The 19,903-nt window shown below is 61.0% G+C and overlaps 1 protein-coding gene across 1 annotated transcript in view; it reads right to left on the bottom strand.

Annotated features, from left to right (window-relative positions):
* The window catches only part of SHISAL1 (shisa like 1), a 68,088-nt gene extending 65,042 nt beyond the window's left edge, over positions 1 to 3,046 (bottom strand). Inside the window, exon 1 of the mRNA XM_045552823.1 lies at positions 2,777 to 3,046. The gene's annotated coding sequence lies outside the window, so the exon portion shown is untranslated. The remainder of the gene's footprint in view (positions 1 to 2,776) is intronic.
* Positions 3,047 to 19,903: the final 16,857 nt, after the last annotated feature.

Here is a 19,903-nt window from a genome sequence, read left to right as displayed (position 1 = left end):
CACATTCATCTTCTCGTCCCAAACTGCCCCTCCCTCTGCCTTCCTCAACCACGGGCAGCCCACCCAGAGGCTCCGAACCTGGCCACCCCGCTGCGCAAACCCTCCCCCAGGGCAGGCGGTGCTGTCCCTGCCCGGCCTGCTCCAGCTGCTCCACCTCCCTGCCCTCTCGTCCTGCAGCCACCTCTCCACCCCAGACGTCCAAAGGTGCCAGCCTGCCTCCCAGGTGTCTGCACCTTTGCCCACAGAGGGTCCCTGCCAGAACACCTTCTCCCCCTTCTTCTGGCTGATTCATGCTTGTCCTCCTGGCCCAGGCCCTGACCCCTCCTGTCTCCGTGGGGCCGGTGCTATCTGCATGCGCCCCTGACATGTGCCCCACTGCCTAGCAGCCTGGCCCAGGCACACCTCTGACTCTGCTTCCTCTAGAGCTGCCAAAGGCAGAGCCAGTGCCCATCAGTGGTAGGCGAGGGGGCTCACGACCCAGCTGAAGAAGGGTGTGAAGGAGCGGATGGGCACAGACGGACGGGTGGACAACCGGTAACAGGGAATGGCTCTCAGGAGGTCTCCATCTGGGCAGGGCCCACTTGCTTTCTGTCTCACCCACAAAGGTCTGAGCAGCACTGGCCCTGCCCCACACCTTTGTCCAGTCCAGCTGCCCTGATAAGCTGCAGGCTGGGTGACTCAGGAGTGTGGGGATGGGACATTACACACACACACACACACACACACACACAAGCACACATGCATGCACACGCGCGCACACACGCAGCTCCAAGCCAAACTGCTTCCCTCACCTCACTTCATCAGTCCAATACCTCCCAGATGCCTGAGACAGAGCCAGGATGTAGCGTGACAGCGACATTAAGCAAATAGGCCTAAAACCCTGCCTCAGGCTTTCAGCTTGAGCCGCAAGGGGCAGGGGCTGCCGGGCTGCAGAACTTCCTGGCCATCTCTTGTTCCGTGTTCAACCTCCAGCCAGGACAGGGACAGCAGACAGCCTCTCTGGAGAGGTGTCCTGCATGGAGCAGTCACGGATCCAGGACACGGGGGAGGGACCCCCCGTTCTAGGCCACCCTGATTGGTACGGTGATTATCCTGGTGGACACCAGGGACGGGGCGTTATTTTGATTCTGGTTTTGAATGACATTTCCAACCAAAGCCCACAGCCTACCCGTTGGTGAAGAGTCCGCATGGTTCCCGCTGGACCGCCCGACTCCCGGCCACATTTGGACAGTCAGAATCAGGTGAGGAAACAGCGGTGCTGGCGGGAGGAAGTCCCATCGGTCTGGGCCTGGACGGAGCTGAACTTGCCAGCGCCACGGCATTTCAGTCACAGCAGCAGTGACATTCACAGGACGTCAGTGAGTGAAAACACCTCAGACAATGCCTGGAGCCAGGCCCTCATTTTAGAGTCTAGGAAATGGAGGTCCAGAGACGTGTGGGCAGCTGCCTGGGGTCACACAGCCGTCAGTGCTCACTGGGAACTTACAAGGCTTTCCCAGCGTGACCTCACAGCAACCTTTGGTGGTGGGAGTGGCTCTCGGTCTACCTTACAGATGAGGAAACAGGCTCAGAGGAGGCAGGAGCCTCGTTCAAGGTCACCCAGGAGGGCACAGAGGGCTGGAGGCCACTCCCAGGGATTCCTGGTGCAGGGCACTTCCTTCTCTTCCCATCCTGGGCTTCCTTGGCCAGGACAGTCCCTGAGAGGAGGGGTCAGCAGGCCAAGCAAGGCGGGGAGACACGAAGAGGCCACACTGACAGCCTCCTGCAGATTATGTAACCCCTTCCCTGCCCATTGCCCCAGGGGTGCGGCTGGGGCAGGTAACACCCAGAGTGGGACCCCAGCAGGGACCCGGCCTGATCTACCGGCCAGTCCTTGTTGGCTCTTTCCAAAGAGGTAACAGTTGCGGGCTATGGACACGCTCACTGGCTTTTTTCCCTCTTTTTCCCCCCCTCTGGCTGGATAGCAAATACTAACACTAATAATGATAATAATAATTAAAATAAATATAACCTGAAGATGCTTGGGGTCTTGTTGCCATGGCAACCACTGGCGCTAATGAGCTTCCCAGGCCGCTGCCCGGCCACCCAGCCCCCGGCGCGGGCGCGGGATCAATATTGATGGGGCCCTGGGAGGCAGCAGCGGTTCCGCGGGGGCCACGCGGCGGGCTGGGACCGAGGGGCACGCACTTGGAAAGCCTTCCTCGTTCCCCGCGACTCCTAGCTGGGATCCCCGAAGCCTTCAGGGTCCGCAGTGTGACTCCAGACCCTGTCCAGCGCGCACGGGGCTCCCGGCTCACTGGGCTCCCAGACTCGGTCCTTGGACGCCGGTCCCCACCTTGGACGCGGATTCCGGTCCCTGCCGCCGCGTCCCGTCACGATGTGCTCCGGACTGTTCTTTGGACCGGGGGGCCCTTCCTCTCCAAGGTTCAGCGATCCCGACCGCGGTGAGCGCTGGCGCGGACCCCAGTGCCAGAACACCGGCCGTCCCACAGGGCTCCTGCCCCCAGACTCACCCCTGGTCGTCCCTGGCCCCTTTCTAAAGCGCCCAAACCCCCCAGTGCACCTTACGCGCCTCTCCCAGGGCGCCCACCCTTGCCCGCCCTGGGCGCCCGCACCCCTTCTCCGGAGCCGCTGCACCGCAGACCCCGCCCCCCACCCGCCTGGACCGTCCTCCGCCAGGAGCTCCGTCCCCAGCCCCCTTCCCGGGCGCTCGGACCCCGGCCGAAGCGCCCCTCCCCCGCGCTGCCCCTGCCCGCCCGCCCCGGGCGCCGCTCACCTCGTGCCCGCCGCCCGCTCGCTCCTCGCTCCGCAGCCGGGAGCCGGCGCCCGCGGGAGCCGCCTGCTGGGGCGCGGGGGCTACCCACGTCTCCGCGGTGCCCCCGCCGCCGCCGCCGCCGCAACAGTTGTCCGGGTTCTGGGGCTTGCGGGGACCCAGGGACTCGGGGATCAGGGGCTCCGGGCCGGAGTCCGAAGGCGCCCGCTCCTAGGCGCGCGGGGCGCGGCGCGGCGCCGGGGCTCCTCGGGCTCGGGCTCGGGGTCCGGCTCGGGGTCCGGCGGCCGGCCGCATGCCCCGCGCTGCCCCGCCGCCGCCCGCGGCTACTCGGCGGCCCGCGCCGCCCCGCCGCCCGCCGGCCCCGAGCCCCGCGCCGCGCCCGCCGCCGCCGCGCTCATGCTCGCGGGCCCCGCGCTCGCCGCCGCCGCCGCCGCCGCCGCGCTCTTTGCCGCCCGCCCGAGCTCCGCGCCCTCTGCCGCCCTCCGCGGGCCCGCGGCGCTCCCGCCGGCTGCCCTCGCCGCTCCCCCGCCGGCGCGCGCCGCCTCCTCCCTCTCCCTCGCGCTGCCTCGCGCTCCCTGCGTCCTCCGCTCATTTTCTCTTTCGCAATCTCTCCTTCCCCGCTCGCGCTTTCTCTCCCTTTGTGCTCCTCCTAATGTTTCCCCTTTGCAATCCCCCTCTCCCCTCCCCTCCTTTCTGTTGTTCTTTCCTCTCACTTTCTTTTTACTTCCCTCCTTCCCATCCGTTCTTTCACTCCTTCTCCTTTGCCCTTCCCTCCCCTCCCTGCCTTCCTTTCCTTTCTTCCTTCTCTTGGTCCCCTCTCCTTTGTTCCTTCCCCTCTTGCCTCCCCCCTGCTCCCTTCTCTCTCCTTTCTCCCCCTCCCCTGTCTCGGCTCTCCACCCCTCCCCCACGCACCTGCTCCCCCGGAGCTCCCGGCCCAGCCCCTGCGGGAACCCCGCCCGCAGCCCCTCCAGGCCGCACCTGCGGGCACCTCCCCAGCCGTCCTCCGCAGGCCGTGTTAGTGCCGCCAGCCGCCCTGAGCGAGGTGGTCGCCGTCAGGGTCGGACTTGCGAGGACCCCGCACAGCCGGCAGATGCTCCGTCCAGGTTTCCCGTGGGAAGAGCCCCGGTCCTGACCCCCCTGGACCACTGCCTGGGCTCTCGCTGCCCCCGCCGTCTCTCCCCCCAGCACCGCCGTTTCCAGCTGCCCCCAGTTCACCCCTCAGCTGCAGGACAAGGCTGTGCTGGCCTCCGTGTGTGGCCTCCAGCTGTGGGCCTCAGTGTCCCCACCTTCCTCCGTCCTGGCCCAGTAACCTCGGCTTGTAAAGAAGGTGTTGGGGGGACCTTGCAGCCCCCTGAGGAGCCCCACAGAAGGATGGTGGAGATGGTTTATAGATTCCTCATTTTAGGAGGGAAAACGGAACCCCTGGAGGACTATCGGCCCTAAGACTGATGCCACCCGGAGTCACCTGTGTCAGTGGGTCTGATTTTAGTTTTATAAACATTGATTGAACCTCACCAGAAACTGAACCCTTTAGAAGCTTTATTTCATTTATTCCTCACCAGAGTGCTGGGCAGTGCCCTCCCCATTTTACAGATGAGGCAGTGGGGCTCAGAGAGGCTGAGACACCTGTTCTGAGCCACACAGCCGGCAAGGGGCAGAATCGGGCTCAAGCCTGTTGTCCAAGCCCAGGCTCCCCGTTTGGCTCACCCACAGTACCGTCCTTAACAGGAGGGAGCCCTTCAAGGAAGACGCTTGGCTGTCGTTTTGCTGAGGAGGAACCAGAGAGAACCAGTGTTTCAGCAAGACTGGGGAGGCCACCTGCCCAAGCCCCCATTGCTGATGGGGCATTTCTGATGCCACATCCCGTGCTCCTTTCAAGGGTAAGAGAGGCTCAGCTGTGTGCCCAGGGCACCCACTGGGGGGTGGGAATAGGGCCAGGGTGCACCCCACAGGAAGCCTGCGCCATTGGGGTGCCTCGGTTTCCCCCTCATTCTCACAGGCCGCCTTGCCCTTCTCTCCTCCAAGTGGACATGGTCTGAGCAGCTGCCTTGGGCTGGACACTGAATCTACCCTGAGGGACCAGATATGGGCCCTGCCCACAGGAACAGTCGCCAACCAAGGGCAGGGCGCACCCATGAACACCCCAGCAGGGCGAGGTCAGGGCCACAGTCAAGGGCTCAGGGAGGACAGCGCCTGCTCAGCCGCCAGGGGAGAGGGTGGCAGAGGCTGGGGAGGTGGTGTTGCCCAGTGGTTAGGCTCCTGGGATTTGTAGCAAGGCAGCACTTTGTCCCTTACTGGCCTTTGGCACAGCACAGAACCTCCCTGAACGTCAGTTTTCTGCCCTAAAGAGAAGATGGCAGCAGCGCCTCCCTCACAGGATGTCTGGAGGTTAAGTGAGCGGGGTACGCTTTGCCTGGCAAAGCGCCTGGCAAACCGTCCCGGGGTGGGGGGCCGTGATTGTCCCTCGTCATGATGAGGAAGCCGAGTACCAGCGAGGTTAAGAAACGGGTCCAAGATCCTGGGGCTGGCAGGGCCGGGGCTGGGAGGCACAGCCAGGACGTGTGTGGGTTTGACTCACGCTGTGCTCAGAGCTGCCTATCCTCTAAGCCGGGCAGAGGCTGCGTCCTGGGGTCACCAGGCTCTCAGCACCAGGGACACTCAGGGCCTTAATGGACACATGCTGAGTGAAGGACAGGGAGGGAGCCGGGGCAGCACAGTGTGTCTGTGGTGTGTGTGTTGTGTGTGTTGTGTGTCTATGGTGTGTGTGTGGTATGTGTGTTGTGTGTATGTGGTGTGTGTGTGGTATATGTTGTGTGTTGTGAGTGTGGTGTGTATGTGGTGTGTGTGTTGTATGTGGTGTGTGTGTGGTATGTGTGTTGTGTGTATGTGGTGTGTGTGTGGTATATGTTGTGTGTTGTGAGTGTGGTGTGTATGTGGTGTGTGTGGTGTGTGTGTGGTATGTGTGGTGTGTGTTGTATGTGGTGTGTGTGTGGTGTGTGGTGTGTGTTGTATGTGTTATGTGGTGTGTGTTGTGTGTTGTGTGTGTGTTGTGTGTGTGGTGTGTATGTGGTGTGTGTGGTGTGTGGTATGTGATGTATGTGTGGTATGTATTGTATGTGTTATGTGGTATGTGATGTGTGTGGTGTATGGTGTGTATTTGTGTGTTGTGTGTTGTGTGTTGTATGTGTTATGTGGTGTGTGTTGTGTGTTTGTGTGTGTTGTGTGTGTGGTGTGTATGTGGTGTGTGTGGTGTGTGGTATGTGATGTATGTGTGGTGTGTATTGTATGTGTTATGTGGTATGTGATGTGTGTGGTGTATGGTGTGTATTTGTGTGTTGTGTGTTGTATGTGGTATGTGTATTGTGTGTGTGGTATGTGTGTTGTGTTTGTGGTGTGTGGTGTGTGTAGTGTATGGTGTGTGTGGTATGTGTTATGTGATGTTTTGGTGTGTGGTGTGTGTTGTATGTGTTATGTGGTGTGTGGTGTGTGGTGGGTGTTGTATGTTATGTGTTATGTGGTGTGTGTGGTGTGTGGTGTGTGTTGTATGTGTTATGTGGTGTGTATGGTGTGTGGTGTGTGGTGTGTGTTGTGGCATGTGCGAGTGCGTATGTTGACACGCAGGGGTGGGTGGAGTGAGTGGGCCTCTCCCTTTTCTGGAATGCCCGTGCAGTGGGTGTATCTGTGCGTGCTCTCCGTGTGCGGTGGCGTGTGTGTGATCCTCTGTGTGCGAGGGAGAGCTGTGTGCACGCGTGTGGGGCGCTCAGGATGCCGCAAAGCTTCGTTACTCAGTGGAGTCCGCCCCTTCCCCCGCCCCCCCCCCCCGCACCTGCCACTGGGCTCTGTGCCTGTCCGGGTGGCTTCCCCAAGGAGGCCCACAGCCTGGCTGGGTGACATCATGGGGTGCTCAGGCTTCAGCAACTGCGTGTCCGCAGAATGAAACACAGCGTCCTCTTCCTGTCCCTGCGGCCCAGCCCCCTTGCCCGGCCACCTCAGCCCCGCAAGGCCTCCTCAAGCCCCATCACGCAGGAGGCTGCCCTGCCCCCCTCTGTGCTCCCGGGGCCCTGCACCTTCCCCTTCTCCACGGCTTGGGCTTCCCCGCCTCGGACAAAACCACTTCGCCTCTCTGAGCCTCAGTTTCCTCATCTGCAAAATGGGAATGACCTCAAAGGGTCACATGAGGACTAAATGAGAGGTGTGTCATAACAGGCAGCACTCCTGTTGGGATTAACACAGAATAAAGGAGTTCTTGGCACTTGGTCGGTACGTGGTCCTGTCAATGTCCCTCTGCTTTCCAGGAGGCCGAGGGCTGGGCAGGAAAATGCGTGGACTTTGAACTGGTTGGATCTGGGTTTGAATGTCAGCCCCTCACCAGCTGTCTGACCAGGGGCAAGTTCATTCACTTCTCAGTGCACAACTCCTACGGCTGCATGACCAGTGACCACAAAATTTACAGTTCTGGAGACCAGAAGTCTGACATGAGCCTCCCTGGGCCAAAATCAAGGTGCCAGCAGGGCCGTGCACCCTCAGAGGCCCCGGGGCAGGGGAGGCCATCCTTGCCCCTTCCGGCTTCGGGTGGCTGCGGCATCCTTGGCTCGTGGCTGCATCACTAGCCTTGGAGGCCAAAGTCTTCACATCTGTCTGCTCCTCCTCCCATGGTCTCCTCTGGAAGCGCCTTCTGTGTCCCTCTCGTAAGGACACACGTGATTGCATTAGGGCCACCTGGATAATCCCGGATAATCCCCATCTCCAAATCCTTAACTCAGTGCCATTTGCAATGTGCTTTGTCCCCTTTGCCATATAAGGCAGCACTGATGGTTACAGGGACGAGGACGTGGCTACGTTTGGGAGGTGAGGGAGCCTTTCTCAGCCTCCCATGCTCGGGGCATCTGCAGAGGCAGGGCGAGGGCGCAGGCTCGGGCGACTGTGCGAATTCGGTGAGACAGAGCACGTGACTGTCACACTGGACCATTCAAAAAACGCGTGGCTGCTCCACTCCGCCCAGGCTGGGGAGACACGCGGTAGCTGCACAGGCTGCCCTGGGACACGGTGCCCCACCCGCTTCTGAGCACCTACTGCGTGTCAGACCGAGCCCGACGCCCCACATCCGTGGCTGATCCTCCCTCCCTGTTTACTATTTCCCGGCCTTCGGAGGCCTGCTCCCCCGCAGACGCTGCTCACAGGGCGGCCGGCGATGACTCACGCTCGCTCCCTCTGTGGAGAGCTGCCTTTTCAAAGGGCTGGCTGGGGAGGGAGCTAAATTTAAAGCCAGGCTTCCCGAGAAGATCACCTGCCACGTCAAAATCGCTGCCATTTAATTAGACATCGGGGGCATGAGGCATCCACCTCGATGCCTGCCGAGACCCCCCTTTGAGAGGGAGGTGCTGGGGCGCAGAGACTCCCGGGCAGGCTCTGGCATGAGTGTGACCAGCCGGCCCAGTCTGGACATGTCTCCCCCACCTTCCCCCACCCGCCTCGGGGAGCAGCCCCCATCCTCCCAAGGACCCCATAGTCCCTCCCTTCTCCTTCAAGATCTTGGGGTTCCAACCCTAGCCCCCCATTTGATAAATTCAAGGAGTAGAGGCTCAGAGATTTAGACACCCCAAGTCACCCTGCTTGGCCCAGATGTGGCGAAGCAGGGGTTTGAACTGCTGGCCCCAGCTCAGCCGTGTCCTGGACCACGTGGCCGTCCTGCTCCCTGTGTGCCGTGGACGGGTGGGCAAGGCACCCGCCTCTCTGGTGAACTTGTCCATCCAGAGGGGCTGAAACACCGCGCAGGAGGCGGCGCTTTGATGGGGCCTGGGGGGCTTTGAGATCAGCTCACTTGTTCACCAGGGAGGAGAGGGAGGCCCAAGGCCTGCAGGGTGGGAGGAGCCGCAGCAGCCAGGCCTCTGCCTCCCAGCCCTGCCTCCCTCTGAAGCATGAGGCTGGCTTGGTCACTGTCATCCTTGTGTCTTTGTCAGTGGCTGGGGCCTGCCAGCTGCCCATAGCTGCTCCCTCTCTCACACTGGCCATGGGAGCCACATGTCACAGTGAAGCCATGGCCTCCCCATGGCTGTAGGCACAGGTCCCCCAGGATGCAGGGCCACCCACGGGTTAGGAATGCCGGCCGTGGGGTCAGAGCCCTGGGCAGTGTCCCCAGCCTCGGTGTGCTGTCTGTAACATTGTGGGGCTTGACTGCTCAAGGCGGGACACATAGTAGGTGCTCTGTGTGCAGATGCCACAGCTGTGGCTGACTTTTGGCCAGAGATTTGGGAGCCCAGACGTGGTGAGCTGGGTACCAGGGCCCAGGAAGCTTCCCCAGGCCAGCTGCCCTGCAGAGGCACCAGCGCTGTGGTCTGCCGGAGCCAAGGGCTGTAATCTCATCCCTGAGGACTCTGCAAAGCCTCCTGGCTCCTCCCCCCTGTCCTGCCACCTCCCTTCTGGCCACAGGTGTGAACATACATTTCTTTTCTGGCCCTGGCAGGGACCATTCCCAGCCCTGACAGCCCTCCGAAGTGCACAGGGCAGGCAGGTTCTAAGCTGGCCCCGTGACCTCCCTCCCCAGTGCTACCCTGTGGTTACGCTACATGGCCAAGGGGACTCTGTAGACGTAATTAAGGTTATTGATCAGTGGACCTTAAGATAAGAAGATTATCCATGTGCCGGGCTTCACCACCCAAGTCCTTTATCAAGCAGAGCGTTTTCTTTGGCCGGTGGCAGCAGCCACGGGCGGAGAGATCCCGCTGTGGGAGGGCTCTACATGGGTGGGCCGGGGGCTCAGGGCAGGGAGGTGAGAAGCAGAGAGAAGCCCCCAACACCCAGCAAGGAAACAGGACCTCAGTCCTACAGCCACACGGAGCCGATCCTGCCGCCACCCTGAGCTGGCCCAAAAGCGAATTCTTCCTTGGAGCCTCCAGGTAAGGGCGTGGCCCAGCTGCCACCTTGACATCAGCCTCTCGAGACCCCGAGCAGAGCGCCCACCCCGCCTGCCAGGCTCCGGGCCGGCGGAACCGGGAGATGATAAACGGGTCATGTTTTAAGCTGCAAAGTTTGTGGCAATTTGTTACGCAGCGATAGAAAACTAATACATTCAGCAGCCACTTGTGCTAATAACTTTTTTATGGGGTGACAGCCCGTCTCTCCCACTGCAGCCAGGACGCTCTTGGCACAGAACTGCCCTGACCTCGCCACCCACTGCTTACAGACCCTCCGTGGCTACGCCTTCAGGGTGAAGTCTGAGCTCCGGTCTGGCATTCAGCCCGGGGAAGGAAGGACTCAGGCCCCGTCAGTCTGGAGAATGCTGGCTGCACAGGGCCCTGCAACGCGCTTGGGGGCCGCTGAGTCCAGGAACAGCTCCCAGAGGCTGCCTTGCAGCCGCCTGCTCCAAGCCCCGGGGCCCAGGGCCACTGAGATGCCTCGGAGTCGGGACACCCAGCTGCGCTGGCTCGCTGGGAGGGTGTCTGCTGCGAGTAGGCAACGAGAACCAGAAGGGGTCGGGGAGGGGAAACACCCACGTCCCTTCCCGAAGCTGAAACAGAGAAGACCCCATGGACCCAGCGCCCCACACCCCACAGTGCCTGGCTCTGTCCTCAGCGCATGCTGTGCATCACGTCCTAACAGGGTAGGTGCCGTTGCCAATCCTGTGACATAACCATGTCACAGGTGAGGAGCTGGGAATGTTGGTGAGGCAGAATAGCGGCTCTGGGGGGAGGGAGCAGCGGGTGCAGAGCAGCCCTGGCTCTGCCACGGGGCCCTGGGCTCGACTCCTGGCTGCCCACGGACAGCGGGTGTCCTGACCCGGGGAGCAGCTCAGCTCCTCACCTGTGAATCGGGGACAATGACAGCCAGCCTCAGCCGGGGGGATGTGAGAGACCCCCACCCATACCTCAGAGGCTCAGCCGTGCCCCAACCTCAGGCTCACAGGGGCAAATGACAAAGTCCCTTCGTGGCACTCTGCGGCTACCCCACGATTCCCTGCAGCCGGCAGCTCTCACGGGCTCCCTGCATCACACCACGAGGTGCCTCAAACCCAGCGCGCAGACGACGAGAATTGATAGGATGCAGATTGGTAGGTTGAGCCAAGCGCCCCGGCAACAGGCCCGATTTCCACACAGCCCAGCACTCGCTGCCGCACGCCCTGGAGTGAGCACGACCTCAGTGCTCGGGCTCACTGGCCTGTGCGAAAGCTCCTCCCGTGTGTGGGCGCCCTCCACACTCACTAATGCCGCGCAGACACCCTCATCTCAGAGCTGAAGGAAGGAGGCCCAGAGAGGCTGTGCAACCAGCCCGAGGTCACACAGCTCATGAGAGGCAAGACTGGGGCAGAAGTCTGAGGACTCCGCTGCAGGTGCTCTTGCTTCTGCCCCAGGCAGCCCCTTCTCAGAAGCCTCTGTCTTAGGGGACGAGGCTGAGGGCTTTGCTCTGTAGACCGGTCATTTTAAATCCCCAAGGGCAGAAGAGGGCAGCTAGGCCTGAACAGGAGCCTCAACTTTGTAGCTGTGTGGTCCTGGACAGACAAGTCACCTACCCCCTCGGAGATTAAGATCTACCTTTTCTGTCGAGGTTGACAGCTGGGTGGGGACAGGAGGAGTGCCCTCCCTTCTCTCTCCCGCTTCCTGGGCTGGGCGCCGAGGGTGGCTCAGTAACTACGTATTTAACTGAAACCGTGTTAGGGCTCCTGTGTAGGAGGTGCCCTGTGTCTCCCTGAATCCGCACAACCACACTAGGAGTCACTTCTATACGTTCCTGTTTACAGATGACAAAATAGGTGAGGTTAAGTGACTTGCCCAGGGCCACACAGCTGGGAAGTGGCAGAGCTGAGATTTGAACTTGGATCTGTCCCCTCCTGGCCCCCGCCCCAGGCCCCTGCCCCTGCTCTCGATGCAACGAGGAACAGAGCTGAGAGCTCTGGAATGGGAGCTGGTCCTGGGTCTGCCTCCTCAGGCCCGGCCTCCCGCCTTGCCCTGGGACACGCAGCTGGGACGTGGCAGTGCTGCCCGCGCTGCGCTGGATCTCCGAGTTCAGAACTGTGCACACCAGCATCGTGTCTGCGTCAGAGAGAACAAGGCTTCGTTCTGGGGTCCAGGAGGTGCCTTTGTCTCAGCCCTCCCCACCCTGCATCCAGACCGTGTAAGGGGCCGGGCCCTCTGCAGCCGGTTATGTTCAGGTCTTGCTCCCGGGTCCCCCAGGACTCGATGGCTGGTGCTAGGCCAGACAGAGGAAAGAGAGGACCAGCTGCCTCTGCCCCAGAGCACCATGGGAGTATCCTGGGGCACCCCCTACCAAGATGGAACCCCAGAACCACGGCCGCCAGAGCAGCCTTCCCAGAGCAGCAGCCTGAGCCCCCCAAAATCCAGTGATTTGCCTGAGGTTCCCCACACATCAAGCCTCCTCGCCACCTTCATGTCCTGTTTTAATGTGACAATTGCAAAATAAACCCCGACTTTGCTGTCAGACTCCTGGGTCTGCCTCTTATCAACAGTGCAGCCCCTTGGACAAGTCACTTTCCCTCTCTGAGCCTCGAATGTCCTCATCTGTGAAATGGAGCCAATAGCTCCTCCCTTTTAGGGGCCCTGTGATGGCTGGTCAGCCGAGGCCACATTATCAGGTGCCCCAGCACAGGGACTGGCGTGTCCAGGGACTCGGCCACACCACCCCTCCCCGGTGCTGGTTAGTGCCTGGTGCCTGTGGTTTGGAATTTCACTGATCACGGTAACAGCTGCTCTGTCTTAAGCACCGGCAGGTGCAGGGCACTGCGCTGGGCACTGCGCACGGTGTCCGTAAAAATAACCACAGCCACTGCGTTGAGCCACACGTCGGGCGCTATTCTGCCAGTTCCACAAACATCGTGTCAGTGGCTGTGGTTTGGCCCCTGTCACCACCACACCCATCTCACAGACAAAGGAACCGAGGTTGGGCGCCACGAGCCCAAGGCCAAAAGCTCGCACCTTTGGTCAGTAGAGCTGAGGTCCGCGGCTGGGGGAGCCTGGGCTGCGGGAGAGGAGGGAGGAAGCAGCGAGGAAGGAGGGCGGGGACGTGTTTACAGAGGGGCAGCAGCTGGGATTTGCAGGCTGCCAGGCCCTCCCCGGAGTGGAGTAGACAGGGCTGAGGATCCGTGAACGGCCTTGGCCATGGCCCGGCCACGGCCCCACCCTGGACCTGGAGCACGGAGGTCAGAGCAGGATGGGTCTGTGCCACAAACACGGCACCAGTCTGGGTGGGAGCCCTGCCCTGGACAGCAGGCGCGCTCCCCGCTACGGGGGGCTCAGTCACCAGGTGTGTTGGCTTCACTGGGGAGAACCCCTCGGCCCTCCAGCTCTAGCCTGTCAGCAGCACTTCCTAGGACCCTCCTCTGGGCAGCCACTAGTGCCACCTGCTCTGAGCCTCACTGTCTCCTGCCTGGACTTGTGCAGAAGCCAGCAATCTCCCCAACTCTCTCAGCCATCCTTCAAATGGAGCCAAAGAATCTGCGTGAAACCCAAATATCACAGTGTCACTCTCCTGCTCAAAGCCCTTCTACAGCTCCCCACTACTGTCAGGGTAAAGTCCAGATTCTACCAGCCGTCTGCCCCGTCTCCTGGCACAAGGCTACCCGGGGCTCGCACAGCCTCTCACCTTTTCTGAAGGTGCCGTGGTGCTCTCTCTTCCCTCCTCCTGGACGGTGTCTCCTGCTGCTTTTTATCTTTGAGGACCCAGGTCATTTGTCTCATCTGGGAGCCTTCTCTGAGCCCCAGTGTGGTCCCTGCTTCCTCTGGGCTTCCTGCCCTTCACAGCCCTGGTCACACGGGAGTGGCTCTCTCTGCCTGTGCTCCCATCACTGCCAGGAGCTCCCGGAGGGCCAGGCCTGGGTCCGCCTGGGCTCGGTGTCCCCAGCTCACCCACCACAGGGCCCAGTCTGGAGCCAGCCGTGGTGCTCAGAGGTGCATACGTGGTTCTATCAGCCAGCCTGGGAGGCAGGAAGCTGCTGAGGCCCTCACGGCTCCCCAGGACACCCAGCACACAGTCTGGCCACGTCTGCAACTTAGCACTGACGTTTCAGTAATAAGCAGCTTTCATCCCCAACTCTCTGAGCATGCCCCCAACTTTAATTAATTCTCCCCATACCCCAAACGAAGTGGCTCTTCCCACAGCAGATAATGATGTGCGAAGTTCTTTCCATAAAGGTGCTGTGATTAAGTAAAGGTGCTGTGATTAATTCCACTGTGTAATTAGGATCCTCTCCTCCCACCTCCCAGGCCTTTCCCGGCTCTACCCCTCCCTCCCTGGAGCCCACAGGTGCACTGGGGGCCTTCAGCATGCAGTGTTGGTTTATTATTGGTATAAAACCGTGTGTAAGTTTGCTGCCTCAACAGCTTGGCTTTGTCCTGGGAAAAAATAACAAGATAATTCTTGCAGAGGTGACAGAGGCAGCCAAGGAGCAGCACTGGAACCTGGTTCCTGCAGCTCGCTGGGTGAACTGAGGTTGGGGAAGGCCCTAGGAAATCACTTTAGAAAGCTCTCCCTCCTCCAGGAAGCCTCTCCTGATTAGTTGGCTCAGATAGCCTCTCCCTTTTCTGTTTCCCTCTGGCCTTTAGAGCAAAGGCCCTGTCTTAATAGACGAATGCTTAGTGTTGGCCCGGCCTTTCCAATGATACTGAGAGTCCTTGCATGTGATTCAAGTCCCATGTCTTCACACCCTGGGAGATGAGCAGAGGAACGGGCACCCATGGGTGGGTGTGTGCAGGTGGGAGGACAGGTGGGGAATGAGGGAACAGATGGTGCGTGGATGGGTGGGTAGATGGATGGGCAGATGGATGGGTAGGTGTGTGGGTAGATGATGGGTAGATGGATGGATTGGCAGATGGATGGATAGATGGTGGGTAGTTGATGGGTAGATGGTTGGGTAGATGGTAGGTAGATGGTTGGGTAGATGGTAGGTAGATGGTTGGGTAGATGGTGGGTAGATGGATGGGTAGATAATGGGTAGGTGTGTGGGTAGATGATGGGTAGATGGATGGATCGGCAGATGGATGGGTAGATGATGGGTGGGTAGATGGTTGGAAGATGGAGGGAGGGATGGGTAAGTGGATGAGTGGACTCATGGGTGGGTGAGTGGATGGGTGGCTGAGTGAGTAGGTGGGTGGACGACGGGTGAGAAGTTCTTGGGAAGGTGGATGTGCAGGTGTGGGGCTGGGTAGACGGAGAGCTGCATGGGGAGGGGAAGGAAGGGCTGGGTTGGTGGACAATGGGTGAACCGGTGAGTGCAAGGTGGGTGGGTGAGGGACGGCGGCTGGATAGGTTAATGGGTGAATGAGGGGTGCATGGGTCATTGGAGAGAAAATAAAAGGATAGTAAGAATCATTTAGCGCTAGCTGGTATTTATTGAGGGACCAGGCACTGTTCCAAGCATTTTACACATGCGTGTTCCCCCATTCAATGCTCGTGTCTGCTCTGGGGTCAGGCTGCCCGTGCGTGACCGGATGTGCTCTGTGACGGGCAGGGCTGACCAAGCGGGGGGTGCTGGGCAGGCTGGGAGGGGGCTGGAGCGAGCCGGTAAGAGGACAAAGGAGTGGGCAAGAGGCTGGTATAAGGGGCAGGGTGCTTTTCTATCTGTCCCCGCCCCGGGGAAGGGCATTTCCATCCACTGGATGCACACTCCAGGAGTCCCTGTCACCCTCGGAGGCCGTCCCTGCCTCACTCCCTCATCTTACTGCCCCTTAGAGCTCCAGCCCTCTACACCGCTGACTTCAGAGCCCCCGGCTCTCACTGGATTTTGTCCCTGAGCCTCCTTAGCTTTCCCGGTACTCCCCTGTCCCCCCAATGGCCGCCAGAGGGGTCTGGCTGAAACACAACCCTAATCCTGCCACCTCCCTGCTCGAGCCCTTCTCTGGCTCTGGCACCTTGGTCTGCTCTGTCACGAGGCCAGCCACTGCGGACACACCGAAGGCCCCCTCCCCGAGACGGGTCACGGCTACGTGGTGCCTCTTCCCGAACACCAGCCCCCTCCATCCCTCTCGGGGCGCAGGGAGACCCCGCCTGCCCCTGGAGCCCCGTCACAGCCTGCCCTCCCTGGGTCAGCGCAGGGGCTTCCGGCCTGGGTCTGGGGTGGCTGCCGGGGTGACCTGAGCTTCCCTTGCCCGGCCGTGGCCTTCTTGTCCGGAGTGAGGGTGAGCCTCGTTCTCCCCGCACAGTTGTCAGGGGCACTAAACGAGGTGTGACAAGTGCTTGCGCGGCAGCTGACAGGTAGACGGCGCTTCAGGAATGTTTCCTATGATTGTTATTAATGATGTCTGCCTTCCCCACCTGACAGTACAGTCCTCAAAAATCACACTGGACTTCCACACAGATGAATCATTTCATCCAACGAACACTTACAGAGGCCCTTCCTACGTGCCAGGCAGTGTCGTGTGTGCTGTGTGCTGGGGATACACCAGTGGCAGGCCCCCCACCCCGGGTGGCATCGCATGTCTGCCTACACAACACCAACAGGACCAAGCAGGGGGCCTCCCTGGGCCTCGAGCAGTCCTCACCTTCCGGAGCAGGGCACACTGGCAGCCCAGGTCCTCCATCAGTCTGAGTCCCTTCTCTCTCGGGGACAGGAGGGGGACCTTGCTCATCCTATAGCCTGAGCCCTGAGGAGCTAAGAATAGCAAAAGGACCCTGCCCCCGCGTTGTGGCCAGCTGCTGCTGGCATCTCTGGGGACACAGCTGAGCCCCACCAGCTGTTTGGGAGCCGGAGTGGGGAGACTTTCATTCCTCAGATGTGCTGAGCCAGCGCCCGGCTGCTGTCCCCGAGGTCCCGCCTGGGGTGTGGGAAGGTGTTTGCATCCTGGCTCTGCCACTTACTAGTGGGTGACCTCGAGCGAGCCACCTGTCCTTGAATCTCTCTTTCCCAAATGAGGAAAGTGTCACTGCCATTGCTTCAGGCTGTGGGACTGGCTTGTGGCCCTGCTCTGATCCTGACCCCACCAGGGGACTTGAGGATGGTGGCCCTCACCCTAGACCCTGCGTCTACCCTGCTCTGTCAAGCGCGGCTTCTTGCCCAGAGATAGGAGAGCCAACAGCTCAGCCCAGCGCCCCCTGGGAGGCGTCAGTGAGGGGTCATGCTCTCATACCTGGCCAGCACAGGCGGGTCACACAGGTGAATCTGTGCTCCTGGCCTCTGGCACAGAGGGGCCCTCTGCGCACCTGGCCACAGCCAGCCTGGGCTCGCGGCTCTGCAGCCCTGGGCGGCAAGCCCTGGAGCGGATGCCACGGCCGTGTGCTGCTTCCCTGGCTGCTCTCTGCCCATGGCTCTCCTGTCCTGAGTCTTCAGAGTGTCCCGCATGGTTGGCAAATCCCAGTCCGATTGTTTTCTCCTCCCCTGGGCCAGCTGCAGGTGAGTGCTCGGTGTCTGCCGGCCAGCGGTGCTGACCAGTGCCCCGGCCCTGCGGGCTCCAGGGCGGTTTCCCCGGCAGCCAACCTGCGGGCTCCTCCGGGCTCCAGCTCTCCGCGCCCTCCTCCCATCGCCTCCTCCAGAATTTCACCGCAAGCCATCGACGTAATGAGGTCCAGTTTCTGCATTAAGGTCTCAGCTTAAAATCCCCCTACTGCGACCGGGAACGAGAATCCTTCCATCCGACACAGACATAGCTGGTGAACGCTCATTCCGGGAACCGCCCATGCTGCTCACCGGGAGAGGAGGAGGCAGGGAGGAATTCTCCTAGTTATGTTTATAACCTTGACCTTTCCGCTTCCTCTCTTGTTCACCTACGGGCTGCCAAGTCCCAAATCTCTCTCGCGCGCACCAAACCCAGGTCACCAACTGCCCAGGCCCTGGTCTGCAGGCAGGTCCGAGCTGGTACTCTGCGCCCTTCCCCACCCCTGTCTCCACCCCTCCCTCAGTCCGATGCTCCTCCCTGGCCGGTGGGTTCTTCCTCACCAGCTGATGCATCTACCTGCGTCCACCACCACCCGTTTGTGCCCCCGTCGCTGCCCGGGGTCATCTGCTCTCTGCTCCTTGGCCCCACCTAAGTACAAAAACCCGTCTCTGGCCAGGAGCCCCAGCGAGCTTCCTGACACACCCGGAGTGAGATTGTCTGACCAAGGTGCCAACGCACCAGCGATCGGCAAGATATCAGCAGACAGGGTCCCCAGACGCAGCAAATGAGCAGGGAACCAGAGCAGAGAGGAGAGAGAGAGCACTGCAGGGGACGTTCTTTCAGGAAGGGGGGAGCTGCTGTCCCACTGTGAATCTCCAGGATGAAGGGGGCTGCTGCCATGTTCACCTCCAGCCTGTGCTGACTGGAGCCTGGGGCTGCAGGGCCCGGAGAGTCCCACCCAGGAGAGACCGGGAGAGAGGGGTGGGGTGGGCACAGCCGTTACCCCCAGGGTTGGCCTGGCAAAGGTGCCTACATGGGTCTGCAGACCAGACATGGGCCCAGGGCTGGGGGAGTCCTGCCCAAGGCGCACTCGGGGGATCCAGATGGTGAGTCTCCAAGGTGTGGCAGTCAGAGAATCAGGGGCTGGAGGGCGGCAAAAACTCCACTGACGGCACCTTGGTGGTTGCTCAGAGCACAAGACAGCCAGGGAGCTGGGTGGGGTTCCTGCCAGGGGCTCTGGGGCCCCACAGGGTGTGAGCTCCTTCCCTGTGCGTGGGGGCTGCCAGGCCCTGGGACCACCCGTCATTTCCTCCCAGGTTATGGGGGTTGTTTCCAAGGAAGAAAATGGCTTTGTCCAGGAGCCCCTGGGGTAGGAACAAGCCAGGTTCAAGGTCAGCTGGCCTGAAACACGGCAGGGCTCTGACTCCCAGGCCTTCGGTTTCCTCTGGCTCCTGGCCCAGACCAGAGGGCCCTGTGGCCAGGCAGGTGGGGCCGGCTGCTCTGCCCACTGGGTGGGACGTGTGGGCCCCACGGCCTTCTTCCTACCTGCCCGAGGCTCAGGGGCCTGGGGACACCTGTGTTCTAGCAGCCTGGAGCTTTGTGAGTTGACCAGGAAAGTTTTCAGGCTGGGTATACTGGGCAGGGTCCCTTCCCAGCCCAAGGGTCTAACCAGGGGACGAGGGGTGAGGAGGAGAAGGATTCCAGCCAGGAGCCCTGAGGTCGGGGCTGCATGTTAAGGACCTGTTGCTTGTAGCTAAATTCCTGTTTGCAGAGAGCCCAGGTGGCCTCACCCCCGCCTCAATTCCCACACCTCTCAACAGGTGGCATGTGGCAGGTGCTCTGTGGGTAAGTGTCTGTCTCTGAGAATTGGCTCTCAGCCAAACAGCGGTAGCCACAGAACTCATCACCCACCGGCCGTTCTCACTTCCCTGACAGTCCGGCTGCCCCCGAGGTCCCCACGGCTGCCCCTCCTTCCTCAGGTCTGTGCCGACAGGTCGTTTTCTCGGGGAGCCTTCCCTGAAGCACCCTCACCCCTGACACTTCCCAGCTCCCTTCTCGGCCTGTGTCCTGAGGGTCACTGCCACACGCGGGTTATACGCGCGTGTGCTCCCTGGCATGGAGTGCATAGATTCAGAGTTCTCTAGAAGACGAGGGAGGGCCGAGTCTGGGGCTGAGGGAGACGGGGCAAGGACACCCCAGGTTTCTGAGTTGAGGATCGGGCTGGGGGTGGAGCCATTTGCCCCAACGGGCCCGAGTGACACTTCCCTGGATTCCCCGCCTGCACTGGTGCCCACGCGGCCCCTGTCGGCCCCTGAACGAGCCCATCCCTGGCACCCACCAGACTCGCCCGGCCTCGCTGGCTCTGAGGCTGGCCTCACTGACGCACAGCCCCTCCTGGGCACTGCCTGAGGGCTGCTGTCACGGGCTGAATTGTGTCCTCCCCCAAATTCCAGTGTTGGGGTCCTAACCCCCAGAACCTCAGGATATGACTTTATCTGGAAATAGGATTGTTGCAGAAATGATGAGTTAAGATGAGGTCAGGGAGGAGTGTGCACTCAATGCGACTGCAGAGAAAACACGGCGTGAAGATGGAGCCTTGGATTGGAGTGACCCGTCTACGGCCCAGGGAGCACCCACGACGGCCAGCCGAGCCCAGACACCAGCAGAGACAGCTGGAACAGACGCTTCCCTCTGAGTCCTCAGCACAAAGTCCCCAGCTGGCACCCTGAGTTTGGACCTCAGGCCTCCAGCACTGCGAGGCAGCACATTTCTGTTGTTCAAGCTGCGCAGCTCAAGGTACTTTGTTAAGGCA

This window comes from Lemur catta, chromosome 6 (genome assembly GCF_020740605.2).
Source record: "Lemur catta isolate mLemCat1 chromosome 6, mLemCat1.pri, whole genome shotgun sequence".
Taxonomy (NCBI): Eukaryota; Metazoa; Chordata; class Mammalia; order Primates; family Lemuridae; genus Lemur; species Lemur catta.
Note: the sequence above shows the minus strand (reverse complement) of the source record. Positions and strands in the feature narration are given on the sequence as shown.